Source organism: Pyrgilauda ruficollis, unplaced genomic scaffold, assembly GCF_017590135.1.
Source record: "Pyrgilauda ruficollis isolate IOZ18807 unplaced genomic scaffold, ASM1759013v1 scaffold34, whole genome shotgun sequence".
Lineage (NCBI taxonomy): Eukaryota > Metazoa > Chordata > Aves > Passeriformes > Passeridae > Pyrgilauda > Pyrgilauda ruficollis.
In genome coordinates this window covers 2,684,964-2,700,236 of record NW_024524822.1, presented here as the reverse complement: position 1 = coordinate 2,700,236, position 15,273 = coordinate 2,684,964, and positions in this window count along the sequence as shown.

Below are 15,273 nucleotides of genomic sequence, written 5' to 3'. Positions count from 1 at the left end.
GGATGGGAGAATGAACACACATCAAAATTAAAAATGACCTGGCATCCGCTGAAATGAAAACAAACCTAAAAAGCTGCCTCAGCTCTTTTAATGAGCAAATAGTGTTTCATTTCAGTTTTTCTTCATTATTTCAGAGTTTTCTGCTCTCAGATAAACCTCTCAAGGCCAAGCAGAGCTGCTCAGTGCTGGCTGCATCCCAGCTGGCTCTTCATGTAGGGGATGGGGTGCAGCTCTGGCTCCCCATGGGGCAGGGTCCTGCAGCTGCTTCATCCTAGAAACCAGCAGAGACACCTTCCCCTTTCACCACTTTTAATGGCTTTTGCTCCAGGATAAAACTCGGGCACTTTCTGTCATTGTCCCATGGGGGTCACAGCTCTCTGGGTCTGGCTGCCCTGCAGGATTCATATCAAGACCACACCTTGCTTTTGATTTTCCTCCCTCTTTCCCTTGTCTGAGACTTCAGGCAGTGCTGCCCTGCCCAGCCAGGCTGTGTTTGCCCAGACACTGAAGTGTCGCAGGCATGGAGCTCTCTCAGCCAAAGCTGATGGGAGTAGAGTCTCTGGGGAGGGACAGGACATAAGCCATGCTCTCCTGAACCAGACCCATAAAATAAACTGGACAGTCCCCTGTGGAAAAGTTCCATTTCGCTCTCTTGATTTCAAAATAAAGAGACTTCAAAGATCCCTCTTAAATTATGACTGAGTGGAGGAAGCAAGCCAGAGATTAATCCAGGCCATAACCCTACAGACCTAAGGAGCATGGGGATAGGCTCAAAGAAAACCAACCCTTCAGCATTTAAAATAAATTAAAAGAATGCTTGTTTTCTACACTGCAGAATTAAATCATGGATATCACTGTCACAGGGTGCAACTGGGCTCAAGCAGGAATTCACTCAGGTGAATGCCTGCTGTATTTTAGCTGTTGCTTTTCCTCTCTATCAAAGCATCTTGCACTCAGTTATTGCTGATGGTACACTGGGCTGGATGGACATTTGGGCTGCTCTGTGCTCATTGCAGGGACCAAAGACAGCAGGTGGTGACCCTGGAAGTGTCCAGGGCCAGGCTGGATGGAGCTCTGAACACTCTGCTCCAGTGGAAGGTGTCCCCATGGCAGGGGATGGAATCAGATGATCCTTTAAGGTCCCTTCCAAACCATTCTGTGATTCCATTGGTTAGGTGGCTCTGGACAATCTGTCCCTGCTGGGCTCCAGAATGGTTTTATTTATTTAGATATGTATTTATTTATGTATGTATTCATTTATTTATTATGTATGTATGGAACTCACCTTTCTGTGTCTGTTGCTGTTCCTGGCATAAAAATAAAGGTAGAAATTTAAGCCAAGACAGAGTTTCATCTTAACTAATATTGAAAGGGTTGTTGATCTGTTGAGTCCAGGTCATCAGTGGTTGAATTCACAGACTCCTCTAATATGTACTCTTTCTGGGAGTCCCAGAGAGGGAATTTTAGCTTGCATTTTTCATGGAATTATTACCATGTATTTTCCTGTGCTTTCATTCAGATTATGGCATTCTAATTTGTGCATGCTGTCACAGTCATGATTTCTTGAAGATGGGGGAAGATTGCTCAAATCTGTGCTCTGAATTACTCAGAGAGGAGATTACATCTGTTATTATGGCATCCGTTGGTAAATTAATCAGCCTGGTAATGGATAAGGAAAAATACCTCCATCATCTGTCTCAGGTTTCGGCAAGAGCCAAACCAAGCAGGCAATCTTGGATCTAAACCACTGCTTTATCTTGTCTAATTCTGATGTTTCAGCACTTCCAAAACTTGTGGTTTCACCTCAACCATTCAGCAAAACCCAACTCTAATTCATGAACAGGCTTGGTCAACCTGAAAGTTCCTTTTCTAATGAATTTATGAGTCACTGAATGATTTTCTCCCAGTTTTAGAGCCCCAGCATCTCATGGTAGGCATCACTTTGCTCACAGAGATGGCTATCACAGCCCATTCCACCGCAGGAGTGTTGAAAGCTTGGGCTGTGGGCTATGCAGCCGTCTAGGACTGCATCCTGTGCTAACCTGAGTTCTTGGGGCACTTCCTCCTCCACCTTTCAATTAATCCAACACATGAATTGCCTTTCAATGGCTGCACTCAGTAAACCTCTGGTTGAGGTGACCAGACTCTCCTTCTGACTTGCAGGTCCACAATGTGCTCTGTCATTTTGGTTTCCACCTGGCTGCTCTCCTTCCCTTTGTGCTGCACACTCAACTGGACGCCAGGCTAAATATTTAGATTTTGACATTATAGAAGTCTCAAAGGCTGTCTATAGAAAATTCCTCTTTGTGTAGAGAATCCCTGATCCAACTGCTGGTTTTAATCAGAAAAATGGTGCCCAAAAGAATTTCCTAAAGAAATTCAGGGGAGTCACCAGTGTTTGTTTGCTGCTGTGCTGGAGCTGCCCGACCTCTGCCTGGCTCCATCCTCTGGGACAGTGCTCTGCAAGGATGGGCACCTTGTCTTGTGCCCAGGTCCCATGAAAACTTCATGATAGCATCCTTCCCATTCCCTTGGACCCACAAGTTAAGTCTTTCAGCCACCTAATCCTCACTTATCCCTACAGCTCCTTCCTTCTCCACCTCTTCCTATAATCACCTATTTTTCCTGCCTGCAAGTCCCTGTGCCCTCTTGTGCACCATCATCCAGTCCTTGTTGCACTGAGGAATTCTTTGTTTCTTCAGGAAATAAACCAAAACTGTTCCTTTTCTAAAGTGTTACAAAATCTATTAGATTGGCAGTAAGGGAAGGCTTGCTGAATAGAAGTGCTGACAGAGTTTGCTATCACTGAAAAACTGCCAGTGATGCAAATATTTCATCAGGAATTAATTAGCCATTGTGTTTGGTTTGTAATGAGGCAGCTTAAGAATAAATTCTATTTAAAAAAAAAATCCTAGAAATGTATCACAAGAAAAAAGTCCCTTTCTCCACCACTAAAATGTAGCAAACATAGATCAAAAGGCTTAATTTTTCCCATAGTTTCAAGCTGAATAAACATACTGAATAAATAAATTAATAACAAGTGGAGAGTTCCAAAACAAAATGTCATTTTTATAGAAAAATGAAATAATTCTATTCCCCAAATACTGAACTTGTGTCTTTTAAGCTTATTGAAATGAAAGGGGTGTTATTATTATTTCTGAATAGTTTTATGATCATCTTTCCAAAATCCAGTTTTGCTTTTAGTGAAACTGCATTTCTGAGAGGAGGGGAATGCACTGCAATATTTCATAGAATCCCAGAATGGTTTGGGTTGGAAGGACCTTACAGCTCATGCACTGCCACCCCTGCCATGGCAGGGACACCTTCCACTGTCCCTGGCTGCTCCAAGCCCTGTCCAACCTTGGGCACTGCCAGGGATCCAGGGGCAGCCCAGCTCCTCTGGGCACCCTGAGAAGCTCCAGCTGGTTTCATATTTGATGGCTGAGGTTGCCCTGAAGGTCACTCTGAAGCCTCACTGGCCAGATGTACCCCCAGTATATCCCAAATGCCACAGCACCCACAGGGTTTAGGGTATCTTGTGTTTGCTAAGGCTGCTGGCACAGATATACCAGCTGGCACCTGCTGGGACTGTCCCCCATGGCCACAGCCCACCTGGGCATGCAGAAATGCCTTGGGTGCCTCAGAGTCCCAACTCCAAGGCTTTTCTCTTGCCCTCTCCTCAAAGGCAGATCCATCCCCTGCAGGACCAGCACTGAAGGCTTTGCTGCCCATGCCGGGGATGCTCCAGGAGAACAAGGGCAGACCCTGCACTCCAGACTGGCACACACAGCCTCAAAAGCCTGATAAGTGCTGTGCTTCTCCTCCTCATCAGCCTCTGCCCCACCTGACCAGGCTGCACTCACCAGACTGCCTCAGTGTGTTTGTGCAGCACCCCAGACCACAGGTGTCCATTGCTGGCTGTCACTATGACACCAGCAAGGCTTTGCCCAGGCGAAAACACCTCCTCAAGCGCTCTGCTCACCCTGCCCAGCTGCTTGTCAGTGTCTTCATGGCTCATTTCTAGTCTTGAGGCTTTCAGGTCTTCGTGTGTCTGCCTAAGGTGTCTTTTGGCAAGAAAAATGCTGGTAGGGATATACATAATATCACAAAGCAGCAATTCACAGAAGCACAGAATGACCAGATTGGAAGAAACCTTCAAGATCATCGAGTCCAACCCAGCCCCAACACCTCAACTAAACCCTGGCACCCAGTGCCATATCCAGGTTTTTTTAAACAGGGATGGTGACTCCATCACCTCCCTGGGCAGAGCATTCCAGAACTTTATCACTGTTTCTGTGAAAAACTTTTTCCTAATATCCAACCTATATTTCCCCTGATGCCGCTTGAGACTGTGTCCAGTAATCACAGCCCCAGAGCAGCAGTGTGGCTGTGCCATCCCTCCCTCACCTATATTTGGTTTGTGGTGAGCTCAAACCTGGCTCGTCTCAGCCTCAGCCCCCACTCTCCCCTGATTCACATTGATTATTAATAACAACATCTTCTTTGTGGGCTCACCCACAGATATCCACCCCCAAAAAGCCCCAGAGGAAATAACACCGGGTAACTTGTTGTGTTTTTTTCTATTTATAAACAGAAAAAGATTATTCCCAGCCATAAAAGAGACTGAGATGTTTATCTGCTACAGCAGAAATGTCGAGTTGACTTTTTGAAATTCCAAATGTGAAGTTTCCTCTGCTCATATCAAAGCTACTTCATGTTCTCTCACAACCTACATCACCACCTCCTCATGATCTTCACCACATCCCTCCCTCATTCCTTGCCTTGCTCAGCTGGGACAACAGGGACAAACCCCTGTCACAAGTGCTGCTGGAGCTTTTCTCTGTCCAATGATCCTGTTGGAATTCAGGGAAGCAGCTCCTTGGATCTCACTTACCCAATTCATCCAGCAAAGCTTTTGGAGAGTCTCTGCTCTATTTTTCACTTCTCCACCCCCTGCCTGAGGTTTTCTGTCTGTAAAACGGTAAAAAATCCAGATGACTTTGCTTCTAACAGGATTTAAGCTGTGGGGTGATGTCACCGTCATATTTTCTGGAAAAAGAGTCAGGAGTTTTTTATTAGTATCTTTCTAGCTTTCTGTCTGTATCCTTTCTGTATACTTTAGTATAGTTTAGTGTTGTATTCTTTAATATTATATAATACCATGAAATAAAAAATTAGCCTTCTAAGAACATGGAGTCAGATTCATAATTTCCTCCCTTTGACAGGGGTCTCAGAAAATACCACAGGGTGAAAATAGCTGGATTTAGACATGTAGATATTCTCATTATCAGGTGCTTCTGCTCAGAGCTGGGCTCAAGCATTTCTTTTCCCAAGGTGTTCATGGAGCAGCAGAAAAGTGCAAAGCACATCTTGGTGGCTCCACATTGTAGTGGTGACTGCTCCTCTCCCACCCTTTTCCCTTGGCCTTCTGGCCTAAGAAACTCGAGGCAAAGTCCTGAATACCTCCTCTAAAATGATGCTCCACTTCCAAGGGATGCTGACACCCTCCCAGGTCATGCCCTGCTCCTTTCTCCCAGAGCCACCAGGGTGGGACATGGTCATGACACAGCCCTGGGCAGGGACCAGATGTGAAACCAGATTTCCTCCCAGTCTGGGTTTTTCCCACGGGCCAACCTCCTCTAGAAAATAGTTCAAACCCAACAAACCAACCAAAAGCAGCATATCAAGACACATCCTGAAACTGCCTCGTTCCATTTAGCAGTGGCCACAGAGAAAGGGGGTATTTTTTGCATTTGAGTGGATGCCTCAAATGTTTCAATTGTTTGCTGTGTTTTTATTTCATTCATTCAAAACACTGTTTGAAGCTGCATTTTCCCATCCTGCTTGTTTTGAGAAGTCACTCTCTCTGTTGAGCAGGGGAAATTTGGTACAGATTTTCCCTGCTCAACAGGAGCAGGAGTGAACAAATGGTTTGGGGTCTAGAAAATACCTTTACTAAGAGAAATTTAACAAATTTGGTTTGTCTGTTTGTTTATTTATTCCAGCTGGGGAAAGAAGGAAATCTGAACCTGGGTTCATGTGAATTTAGGTTAAAATGAAGAAAGTTCTGACTAGTGGAAATGCAAGTTAATGACAGCTGAGGGAAAATAATCCACAAGATTTTCCTCCTTCCTCTCTGGCTCTGTCAATTCAACAGAAAAGAGAAGCAAATCCATCAGACTGGAGTAAGTTAAACATTGTCATGACTCCTTGAAAGAAGTGGCGAGTCCATCCTGACTAGAAGTCTTTGAGCTGAAACCTGGCTGTCTTCTAAAATGAAATCTTCCAGTCTAGTTGTTTCTTGGTTCAGTAGTGCTCAATAAGGTAATTCCCAAGGAATTCAGCAGAATGGATTAGCACTGATGTATCCTGGATGACAGAACTGGCTCAGTAGGTGAGACACAGCCTTTGGAAGTGTACCCAGGAAAAATATACTCATCTGCTTGTGTACCACTAAAAATGAGATATATTTCAAGACAAATTTTCTACAATTTTTTTCCAGTATTGCCCACCCTCCATCTCACTTGTGTTTTCATTTCTGTGCTATTTGATTGTCACAAATTCAAGGCTGAAGTTGTCTTTCATGTGCACCACACTTACATATGTGTGAAACCCTGAGTTACCAAGTGCTTGATCATTTCCCTGACTTAGAAATTATCCAAGTTTTAATCTCCCCTGGAAGAATCCCCTGTTAATCAGTAAGAGAGAACCACACCAGAGTCTCAGCATTTTCTAAATCTCTTTAAACCCTGAGATACAGAAGATATCGGCTTGGCTATGCCATGCCTGCATTGATTTTCCACCATGAGGAAGAATCCATGATTTTTGGTCTTTCAGACATGGGTTGAAACCATGCTAAGAGGACCAAAGCAAGGGCCAAAACCAAGCTCGAACCTCAGGACCCAAGGAGGGCAAATAAATAAATCAATTTTCACTTAAAACCAACTGGGGAGCACAGAAATGTCTCTTGGCAGCAAAGATTTCCATCACCAACCACTATATTCCCAGTAGACAGAAGTGGACAGGCCAAAATTCAAAGCTTTGTGTTCATTCTATTTCGACTTCATGAAACTTTCTTAATGAAACGCAAAAAAATAAGGTGAACTGCATGGTTTGGTCTGGAGACCATGAGCAATTCTGTGGTTTTGCTTAGGTTTGTACTGAAACCAGTCCAAACTGGGGAGTTTCTCTTAACTGAATACAACCTGAAGATATTGAATTCATTCACACCTGAAACTGAGAGCGAAATTTAGGGGGCATGAACCCACACAGACTAAAAGAAGAAAAAGGGCTTTGCATGAAACCGCAGGCCAGGTTTGCTCACGGAGTTCAGCATCACCTTGACTTGCTCTGGGAGCTGTTTGCTGCGGACTCACCAAACCACAGCTCCCGGATCCCACAGGGCTTCAGCTCCTTGGGAATTGTCAGCCAAGGAGAACACACAGATCTCCAAGTGCTGCTTGGTGGCACTTCAGCAGGTGTGGCTGAGCTTCTCCTTGTGGCATTCCTTCTTCTGAGAGAAGAGAAGGCTCTGGGGAGATCCTAGAGCACGTTCCAGTGCATGAGAGGACTTATGAGAAGGTTGGGAAGAGATTTTCATGAGGTTGGGTAGTGATGAGACAAGGGGGACTGGCCTTAAGATAAATGAGGGCAGGGGTAGATGGGATATTGGGAATTAGGAATTGTTCCCTGGAAGGGTGGGCAGGCCCCAGCACAGGGTGCCCAGAGCAGCTGTGGCTGCCCCTGGATCCCTGGCAGTGCCCAAGGCCAGGCTGGACAGGGCTGGGAGCAACCTGGGACAGTGGAAGGTGTCCCTGCCATGGCAGGGGGTGGGACCAGGTGATTTTTAAGATCCCTTCCAACCCAAACCATTCTGTGATCTAGGTAGTCTGGCAGGGCTCCACTGTGCAAAATTTAAGAAAAAAATTTAGAAAAGTAGAACTGCCAGAAAAACAATTTTTGTTACAGTGGCTCGTGTTGATGGATTCTCTTGAGTGTCCTTCAGGCATCTCAATGCCCAGCTCTTCTGGACAGGGAAAAATCCTGCTTTTCCACCAGCAAAACCTGCTGTGTGTGGTGTGCCCAAGAAACCCCAAGAGATTTGCACAAAGGCATCAAAGAAAGGCATAAGAGGGGGGCAGAATTCAAGAATGGGCAAGATTAAATTGTTCAGCCTGCATAAACTGAGAGTGACATTGCAAAGATTCTGGGGTTTCATTAATTCAAGAGAAACTGGAGTAGAAATGATGTGAATATCAATGGCAATGCTCAGAGCTTTTGTATGCCCTGATTGGAATAAAAGAAAAATGCCAAACTTAATTCCACAGAGGGCAAACCAAACAGGATCCATAGTGGATGTGTCCTTCTTGTCACTAGGAAAAACAGCTCTGAAAAGGCTTTGAATAATTTCAGGGTAACTGCTCCAGAAAAAATGCTGGCAGATGCAGGATTTTACCTGACAAATACCTCTGTAGGGAAAAACAAAGACTGTCACTCAAGGCTGAATATTTTAATTTTCCTTTTCCAAACTCCTGTGATTTATACATTTAGTGGTTTATGCAAATGAACAGGCAGTGGTGATGCCCTGGCAATCATGGCTGTTGTGTGACACAGGGATGCCCCAATTCCCTTTCCCCACTGTCACTGCTCCCCCCTGGATGTACCTGAGTGTGATGGCTCCCAAGCCCTGGATCATCCCTGTTCCATGACAGCCTTTCACAATTTCATTCCCAGGCAGGATGCATTATACTTAATTGATGACTGCCACCCTCAGAAGGGTGATGGCAAAACTTAGGGGTGATTTTTCACAAGAGTAATAATAATTAACCTCTTACCTCTGCCTGTTAATGAGGCTCCTGCTTCCAAATGAGCTCCTTCTCCTCAATGCCCTCAGTAATTTTCCCTGCCTTTATCTATCTCAGAAATATCTAGACCAAAGAACTTGCCTGGGCTGTTTCTGTAATCAGCCCTGGTATTGGTAATTACAAACATCACCAAAGTGATCTGCCGGATAAGCCAGGATAAACTTACCAAGAAAGCACTGTCTATTTACACAGCTGCTACCTTCAGAACTGGCCTGGGGAGCCCAGAATAATTTAATCCTTCATATTTTTGAGAATCCTGCCCCTTGTGAATGAGCAGAGCCTGTGAGAAGCCCAGCAAGTGTGAAAAAGTCCTGCAGAGCAGTGCTGGTTCAGAGCTGTGCATTGGCACACCCCAATTAGCAGGATCATTAATTGGTGAGGGCTGGGATCTCCACAGCTCTGTTTGGAGATGTTGGTCAGCCAAATGCTGCACTGCTCCTAGGAGGGAAATTCCAACTTCTCTTTTGCCTTTTCTGGTGATTTCTGTCTTTAACTGTGCTGATGGGAGCCCAAGAAAGCAGCTCCAGCTTGAAGGTGTCCCAAGCTTTTAACAAAAAGTTCCCAGCAGCTTCAAGCTGAACTTGTTCCAATCACCATGAATAAAAAGCTCCAGGTGACTTCTGTCCTTTCAGGCATTTTAGAACATCATTCTTAAGACTTTTACTAGTTTCACGTCTGGAGAGAAAGCTCTGTCCCCTGAGGAGACAGGTTATATTGCCTCCTTTTAACATGGATTTTTCTGGGGGGATTTTGGCAGCACTCCATCCTTTGCTGCAGCTTTTCTGTGCATGCTCACACTCCTGAGTCATTTGGATCAACTTTAATTTTCCTTTTCCGTTCTCCTGTGATTTATACATTTTGTGGCTTATGTAAATGAACAGGCAGTGGTGATGCCCTGGCAATCATGGCTGTTGTTGGCAAGGCTGCCAATCATGGCATCCCCAGGACTCCCCCAGAGTCTTGGGGCCTGCTCCAGGGAGCCTTTAGGGGCACAAACACCTAAAGAAGGTCCTCAGACTGGAGGGCACAGCTGTGTTTAATCCCCAAGGTTAAACAGAGGCACTTCCACCTTCTGATGCTTCATTTCTGTCTTTTAATGGGGAGGTAGAGGAGGAACACCAACACTGACCCACCTCAGCAGCTGCTGTGGGGATAATTCCACCCCAGACTGAGTAACAGAAGGTGGCCCTGGCACCCAAGGCACTCTACAGAGGGAATTTTGTAAGATCTTTCCTTATTTGCCCTATAGGGATGGAAAAAATAAACAACTTCACAGTTTCTTGCCTTAGCAGAAGAGTGATGGAGCTTTCTTATTTTGAGAAAGGTGAACCAACGAAGCCTTTCAACCTGCCAGAATTATAAATAGACTTTCACCCCACATTCCTGCACTTCCCTTGATGTACAGACTGCATCTCAAGCTAGTGAAACTTTGATTTTTCAGTGATTCTCACATTATTTCCCAGGAGGGTTCAGTGTATGAATGCCACGCTGAGCAGACCCTGTTTGTAGGACACAGGGAGATTTAAGAGCTGTAAAATGCTGAATGCCAGCTTGTGGGAGGGGATTTATTTCTCATGTGGGTACCTCATGCTGCCAGGTGAATTCAGCTGTGAGGTAACTCTGCTCTCCCAGTGAAGTCTAACCAGAGGTGATGTGGTTCCTAGAAAGGTTTGGCTGTTTTCAATCTCACCTCAGATCTCTCATCTCTCTTTTTTCAAAAGCTTCAACACGTATGCACAGGGAGTATAATAACAGCTTCTTCCTAAATCATACCGACCAACCTTTAGTTCACAGTTCCACTTCTTTCCACAGCCAATGATTAATATTTCATACTGATACAGGGAGAAATTCCGATTATTACAGCTGAACCATTCCACAGCCCTGCCTGTCCTGACCCAGACCCTCAGATCTGTCTCAAAGACACCCAAGCTGCCCTTCCCAGTGTCCTCACTTCCAAAGCCTCTGCTCATCCCCACCCCTGGGTGCCCACAAGCCTCACACTGTCCCTTAGGGGGGTAGCAGAGCCCCATGCAGGTGCAGGATGCTGCTCCAGTCTGACCCTGCTCCACAGCTCAGCCCCCACCTGATGCTCAGCAGAATTCTCATTTTCCAGGGTTTGGGATAAAACTGTGTCCTTTCCTGAGTAGTGTGTCCAATTATATGACCTAAAAGGCTCTTTCTGGCTTAAATGCTGTTACTCTCCTGCAGATTTTGTGGGTAAGATCCTTTTCAGTGACGCTTTTGTGGTGGTGCTGCCTCTCTGTGCCCGTTTGGGGTGTGTGTGACACTGTGCCAGTGTCACTGCTCCTGTCCAGCTCTCTGAAATGGAGCTTTTCCCTTCCCACCCCTGGGCTCCAGTGGTTGTTTTCTCCTGCCACCCAAATCCATACATGGGCCCTTCCTCCTCCTGACCCAAATCCACCTCATGGATTTTCTCAAGCCAAGACTTTCAGGTGTACCCAGAGATTCCAAGAGACACACTCACACCAGCAAATGTAAATGTTCTTTTTCTCTCTCTTAATGAATTTGAAATAGATACAATCCTCTTTTTTTTTTATTATTAATTATATCCCAAAGTATGCATGAGAGTCTGAATATACTTCTGTATGGCTTAATATTTTTATTATGCTGCTAAAATCACACAGAAATAGCCTGGTTTTCAAGAGATTATGAGATCCTTGTGGGAAATTAATGTTCTTCTGGTGCTCCATAAAGAATAACTGGAATTTCAGTGATTTGAAATCTCTAGACGTGCCTGAAAATCTCATTCTGAATAACTGCATTTTTTTATTTAAATTATATTAATTATTCCATTTCTATCAGCTTGGCAATTAATGCATTATTTTCTTCTGGCCATTAAGCAGAACACAGAGGGGTTTAATACCCAGAAATGAGTTTTCCACTTGGATTGACTCTTTCAAGTGCTGCTGAAAGGCACCACAGGTTTTCCAGCTCCCCAGTTTGGGGGATGCCACAGGGGAAGGACTCTGGGTGTGTTTGAGCAGACAATAATTCCCACTGAGCAAACTCTGTCTCTGACAAATTTGTGGAAGTTATTGCACTTTTATAACTGTTCCATTTGTATTGTTTTATTATTGCATTTTATTATCTCTCCTAACACCTCTGCTCTCCAAAGGAGATGGATGATGCACATCCACTGCAGTATCAAGAGGTGGTTTTTTCCCCATAACCAATTTTCAGCTAATTTAATACACCTGATTTTCCATATTCTTACAAGACTGAGTAATATAATTCTTTTGAGCAAGGAGGCAGCAGCACAGCATGAATAAAACCTCTGCAGCTTCCCAAGGAGATAATACTGCTCAGTGGCAGCTTTAACCTTTCCTTTTTCCCCTCATATTCCTCTTGTCTGATGTCTATTTTTATCCAGTGATCTTATTTGAGAAACAAAATAAGTAAAGAATGTTGATATTCCTGGAAACCCTCCAAGAGTTTGGGATGAGAGATGGGAGATAGACAGCATCTCCCTCAAAAGAGTGTTTTGTGCTGATAGCCAAAGGTATCCTCACAGCAGGGTTGGCAGTGAGATATTGGAGTGTCATTTCCTTTGCTCAGGACCACGTGAATGGACAGAGATTCTAACAAACACAGTTTAAAAATAAACCCAAACAACTTTTTCAGCCTTGGCCAAGGGCTGAGCTGTAGAGCTCCAGCACAACCCCGCAGTGATTCATCGGAGGAAACAAAGCCCCCGACGAGGTGATTCATCCTCGCAGGGCTCTGGTGTTTTGCAGCCACCTCAATTTACTGATTTTGCATTTCCATATCAAATGCCCTCCACATGTTCTGACATGTTCATGAGTGTGCAATCAGCTGCACACACAATCCATCTCAGGGGGGGCTGGAGAGCCCTGCAGCCACTGGGGTCTCTCACTGAAGATAAAGGATCTTGGAAATCATCTCATTCCAGGCTGGAGGGAGCTCTGAGCAACCTGGGGCAGTGGGAGGTGTCCCTGTCCATGGCAGGGGGTGGGACCAGGGGATTTTTAAGATCCCTTCCAACCCAAACCATTCTGTGATCTAGGTAGGCTGGCAGGGCTCCACTGTGCAAAATCTAAGGAAAAAGTTTAGAAAAGTAGAACTGCCAGAAAAATCTTTTTGTTGCAGTGGCTTGTGTTGATGGGATCTCTTGAGTGTCCTTCAGGCATCTCAGTGCCCAGCTCTTCTGGACAGGGGAAAATCCTGCTTTTCCACCAGCAAAACCTGCTGTGTGTGGTGTGCCCAAGAAACCCCAAGAGATTTGCACAAAGGCATCAAAGAAAGGCATAAGAGGGGGGCAGAATTCAAGAATGGGCAAGATTAAATTGTTCAGCCTGCACAAACTGAGAGAGACATTGCAAAGATGGATGATCTCTAAGGTCCATTCCTCCCCAAACCCCTGTGTGATTCCCTGATTCCATAAGGAGCCTGACATCAAACCCTGCTATCAATGGCTCTCCATTAGGACGATGGCAGGAATCACTCAGGCTAATAAAACAGACATTATGGTTCATTTTGTCTCTTAGGTCTTGGATGAGGTTCTGGGAGTCAACTACATGGATGTAAACACGGCTGATGGCTCTGACAAGGAATGGACACAGTACATGTCAACCCAGGAACCTCCAAAGGCACCTACACTCTTCACCCACCTGGATTTCAGTGGCAGTTGGGTGCCCACACATGTCTCAAAAATTGGGCATTATTGTCTTTGATAAAGTTTCAGTTACCACAACTTCAGTCAAGGGTGAATTCCCAGTGACCCCATGGATGGGTTCTCAACTCTCAGTGAGTTCATTTCCTTTCAGCCAAGGAGCAGAAAAGTAAGTACTAACAATGGGCTGGGATGTTTTGTATTTCTCCTGACAAAGGCAATCACTTGCAATATCTACCAAGAAATAATTAGAGCTGCTGGTTTTGTGGTTGGCTTGTTTTCTGCCTCCCTGCCCTGTTATGCAAAGCCCTTTGCTGCCGAGGACACAGCTCGTGCTGATGCAACTTTGGGGCAAACACCTGCTATTTAACCTCTTGAACCAGAGCTGGGGAGAACTGATGCAATACTGGTCAGAAAACATGAAACTGTGCTCTGGGAATCAGCATCATCAGGCAGGTGAGAGTGTGAAAGGTGTGCAGGGTGATGATGTTATGTTTGAAAGCACATCACCACCTCTAAGCCAGAACATACAGCCAGAGTACCCCAAAACTCCTGTTTAATGGGGGTGCCCCATCCCTGGCAGTGTCCAAGGCCAGGACAGGGCTTGGAGCAGCCTGGGACAGTGGGAGGTGTCCCTGCCATGGCAGGGGGTGGTTTGAGGTCCCTTCCAACCCAAACCAGTCTGGGATTCTGTTATTATAGGACCTTCCCAGCAGATTCCAGCCTTTCCAGCTCACCCTGTGTGTTCGCACTGCTGTGCTCATGGGCTGACCAGATTTATCTCAGAAAGTCTTGTTTAACCTGGATTGCACTTGTTTGCACAAATTTATCTTACTTTTTCTCACTGACATTGACTGATCTCTTTTCCTTTTGCAGCCATCACCTCACCTGCTTGTCCTTACATGAGTTTAGCACAGGTGTTTTTCTCTTTGAAGAGCTGACCTGCACTCCAGGTGTCAGTGTAAAAGCCTAAGAGCTCACTGAGACCCTCAGGACACCACACAAGGTGACATCCCACAAACTACAGCTCCATTATCCTCTGGAATATCATCTACCCCAGTGAGGCATGTATCTGCTCAGTCATGAGAAGGAGTTGCTGACTGCCTGCTCTAAAGTCACAGCAGGACACTGGGAATTTGGATTTTCCTGCATTTCAGAGCTGTCACATTATTGAGGAGGGCTGGGGATTACTTTGGTAGGAGATCTCCATGTGCTGCTTCCCAAAGAGTGGATTTGCTGCTCTTAAGGGGTCAAATGAACTTTCACAGTTCACAAAAATTTGTAAATCTTTCCTTTATAATAAAGATTAATTTCCAGAACAAGAACCTCTGCTTCTCATGTCCACAAGTTTAGCATCCACCAAGAAGGTGAGGATCCACCTCACCCAACCTGCCAGATTTGTCCAAGTGAGACCATTTTCTCATCCCTTTGTCTCTGGTTAAAACAGGTTGTGCCTGTTCCCATGGTGATAAGAGATGCTGTGAAAAACACTGCTTTGCAAATCTGTAGAAGCCTTTGTAGTGCTGTGCTCCAGTGATTTTATTAAAGACAGTGGTAATGATAGGAAAATGCCACAACTCTGCCATGTCAGGGGTGTAAAGAACAATTGGATTAAAATTGAAAAGTTATACTTTTTATCTGGGAGGCCACCAGCCCAAATCAGAGGAAACTGGAGAATTGCACTCAGTGAATGCCTGGTTTTTCTGTTCTGAATTCTTCCCAATGAATTTCTTGTTGCTCTCCACTGAAGGCAAGGTG